Source organism: Octopus bimaculoides, chromosome 8 (assembly GCF_001194135.2).
Source record: "Octopus bimaculoides isolate UCB-OBI-ISO-001 chromosome 8, ASM119413v2, whole genome shotgun sequence".
Lineage (NCBI taxonomy): Eukaryota > Metazoa > Mollusca > Cephalopoda > Octopoda > Octopodidae > Octopus > Octopus bimaculoides.
Genome location: NC_068988.1, coordinates 96,609,627 through 96,613,840, shown reverse-complemented (window position 1 = coordinate 96,613,840; position 4,214 = coordinate 96,609,627).

Genomic DNA, 4,214 nt, shown 5'->3' with positions numbered 1-4,214 from the left:
CATAAACACATACACATACAAATGCATTAATGTATGCGCGTGTATATATGCGTGTGTGTGTGTGTGTGTGTGTGTGTGTGTGTGAATGCTATTTCATCCTTTACTTTGGGGGGTTTAATTTATATCTATAAATGAGAGTAGGCGTGGCTGGATGGTAAGGCGCTTGCATCTCAACAACATGGTACCGAGTTCATTCCACGGCGTGGGAAAATGTCTTCTACTATAATGCCAGGTCAACCAAAAAGCTTTGTGAGTGGATTTGGTGAGCAGAAACTGTAAGAAGCCTGCCGTAGATACACAGAGACACGCATACACAAATACATATGTGTGTGTCTGTCTGTCTGTCTATCACTTTCTCCCTCACCACAACTTCACAACCGATGTTGGTTTGTTTACGTCCACGTAACAAGCTGTAAGAATAAGAATTCGTCTTTAAAAAATGCAGTATTGGATGGGGTGATCTGTTCGTGTAAATCGTTGGAGGCGGTGCTCCAGCATGGCCCAGTCCATTGACTGGAAGACATCTTTCATCTTTTACTTGTTTCAATCTGATACTTATTCTATCAGTCTCTTTTGCCGAATCGCTATGTTACTGGGATGTAAACAAACCAGCATCGTTTGTCAAGCGGTTGTGGGGGAAACACAAAGACGCATGCACGCACGCACATGAGCGCGTCCACATAAACACACACACGCACATATAAACACACGCGCGCACGTACACACATGCTCACACACACGCTTTCCATATAATTAATGATGTTCAACGCGTAACAAACTATATTTTTTTCAGGAGTATTATATTAAGGTCTACAACATCCAATGTGTGCTCCCTTTTTTTTTTTAAGATGTAGGGTGTGTGTGAGTAAGATCTAGCTAATGTTTCCAGTAGATCGTTCGATCAGAGGGAAGTTCACTTGTGAGATCTCTTAAAGCGGCACTCTGTCGCTTACGATGTCGAGGGTTCCAGTTGGTCCAATCAACGGAACAGCCTTCTCGTGAAACTAACCTGCAAGTGGCTGAGCACTCCATAGACACGTGTACCCTTAACGGAGTTCTGAAGAAGATTCAGCGTGACACTGAATGTGACAAAGCTGTTCCTTTGAAAAACAGGTCCAACTCATTTTTGCCAGATGAATGGACTGGAACAAGGTGAAATAAAGTGTCTTGCTCAAGGACACAACGCACCAGCAGGAATCGAACTTGCGACCTCACAATCACGAGCCGAGTGCCCTAACCACTTAGCCACGGGCCTTCGCAAAATACTGTTAAGCATCGTAGTTTATTAAGTCAGCCCTGATCAGGGAACCATTTCATCAATAGCATTCAACTATGACCCTTCGCCTTTTCAAACAGACGAGCGTAGCGAATCCAGGTCTGTATGAACCAATATTTCCTTTACTCTTTACACGATGTATTACATCAAGAAGATCTTCCTTCTGCTAATCTGTGTAAGACATTTCGTTTTTTTTTTTTGTAAGACATTTCTTTTCTTGTCTTGTAATGTCTAATTTTCTTATTTTTGTGTCGATTAAAGAAAATTACAAATATTTAGAATATATTTTGTTCTTAATAGTTTTTTTTTTTTTATGAAACAAACAACGAATATGTTGTATGCAAAGTATGTCTACCGGAAGGGGTTCTACACTTGTGCGTTTATGTTGGGCAACTAACAAGTAAATACTTAGAAATTCAACCACTTCCTTGACGCAAGTTATACAAGAATCTATTGTTTGTCAGACCCACGATTTTCCTCTTCTTCGTCTTCTAACAACAACAACAAGAGCAGCAGTAGAAGCGGTGCCAGAAACATCCATATTAGCAATAGTTTCAAATGATGGCACAAGGCCAGCAATTTTACGAGGGTTGGGTAAGTCATTTTATCGACCCGAATGCTCAACTCGTACATATTTTTTTATTGACCGCGAAACGATGAAACTCGGCCTAGGCAGAATTTGATCTCAGAACATAAAGAGCCGGACGAAGTGCTGCTAAGCGTTTTGTCTGGCACAGTAACAATTCAGTCAGCTATCTGCCCTAACAACATCAATAATATTTCTTTATTAGCCACAGGGGCCAATACGTTACAAAAGGGTGTTGTAGGAAAGGGTCATAAATCAAGCAAGGATGTGTGTCCATGTAATAAACGGGGAAAGGGCCGAGTAAAATATATTAAAATGTAGTAAAAGATAATGATCAATCAAGGTGAAGCCACCAACACAGGGGCAAAAAGCCGCACTCGAGATAAGATGAGGGCACCTCATAAGTCTCTCTCCACCTTATTAGCTTTGGAGTGTGAGGGTGGATCGAAAGGCAATAGGGAGGAAAGGTGGTGAAAGAGGGTGGATTCATGGTGGGGGATAGAAAGAGAAAGTGTATTGATATAAGGAGGTAGGAGGGGGAGAAATAGGAGAAGGTGAGAGAGAGAGAGAGAGAGAGAGTAATAATTTGAGGGCAGAGTAGAAGGAAGATGAAGATGTGTGTGTATGTCTTTATATATATAAGTATATACATAAAGTTTTTGCCGATTTACATTAAGGCTCTTTCAATAACCAAAGAGAAGGAGAGACAAACAGACAGACAGAAGAGAAAAAGAGAAGAAAGAGAAAGAAGACCGGTAATAAAATGAGATGCAGATTCAAATAGACGAAGGAACTCTGTTTCCCATCACCTCAAAGCTTAAAACACACACATATACACACACACGCACACACGCACACACACACACACACACACACACACACACACACACACACACGCATACACCCACAGAGAGATTTTTATAGAAATATACCGGAAAATGAAATTCAGTACAAGAAAAAGAACGAGGACCAGTTGGAAGTCTAAAAGTTCTAGAATGAACGATGCAAACTGTATTTCTCGTCAAATATGTTTTATTCACTCGGCAGGGATGGGGTGAATTTCATTGTCAGATTTACGGAAAATTTGATGGGAATTTGACCAGAGCGGAACTCCAAATCGGCGTCGGTTCCAATTAGTGTGTCAGTCAACATCACCTCTTTGTCATAAGATCAACATCACAGAGTGCAAACTTTTGGTCCGTACCCCAGGTCAATTTCATTTATTAATTCAATGTGTGTGAGTGCGCCTCTATGTGTGTGTGTGTGTGTGTGTGTGTGTGCAAGTATTTAAGGGTGCGATACACACACATACAGACAAACATATGCATGCATATGTGCACGTTCAAGATTAAATGCTCGTGTTATCGTATATGTGTATTTATGTGTACGTACACGCACATACGCACACACACACACGCATATATATATACATATACACATACACACAGAGACACAGACACACACACACACACACACATATATATATATATTTTATTCTCTCTGTTTATTTCCTTGTGTTGCTTTCTGTTGAAGAGCGAAGGTTCGAAACGTAAAAGACTTTCTCACTTTCCGAGCGTCAAACTAATACACCTGTTTGTTGTACATACATCTGTCTTAGTCTTTTGTTTTTCTATAAATTTCAACTATATATGTACACACCTTATGTGTGAGGGGCGCGTATGTGTGTGTATGTATATATATATACATGTGTGTGTGTGTGTGTGTGTGTGTGTGTGTGTGTGTGTGTGTGTGTGCGCGCGTGTTTATGCGAGTGCGCATGTGTATAGCTGATCTGGCTGCGGAAGCATTTTCCTTTATACATAAATGATTATAAATGTAAATATTATAGAATATAAATATTAAATATTCTTCTATTCTGATATTCTCGTCGTGGTTTCAGTCAAGATTATCGAAGGGGATCTCTGTTCCGTTTAGTAATGAATAACCACGGTTCTTTATCGCCAACTCTGCTATTCCGTTATTTATTGCCGAACGCAAAAGAGTTTATCGGTTTAGCTTATCTTTGTGTATCTGAGAGAAAGATGTCGAAGGAGAGACAAAGAACAGACAAAGGGAGGAGAAAAAGATAAGAGAAAAGGGAGCGTTACACAAGCGCGCACACACGCACACACACACACACACACACACACAGAAAGTCGATCCTCTGGTATTCTCTCTTAGCCCACGTCTTGCACACAACGTCAACTTACAATTGTTCCCAACCGTATAAACAAACCTTACCAATTTTGGAATACCTGAGAACCACATGGGCACCGTCTCTTCCTTCTGCTTAAATTGTTTATTTCTTTATTGCCCACAGGGGCTAAACATAGACGGGACAAACAAGGACAT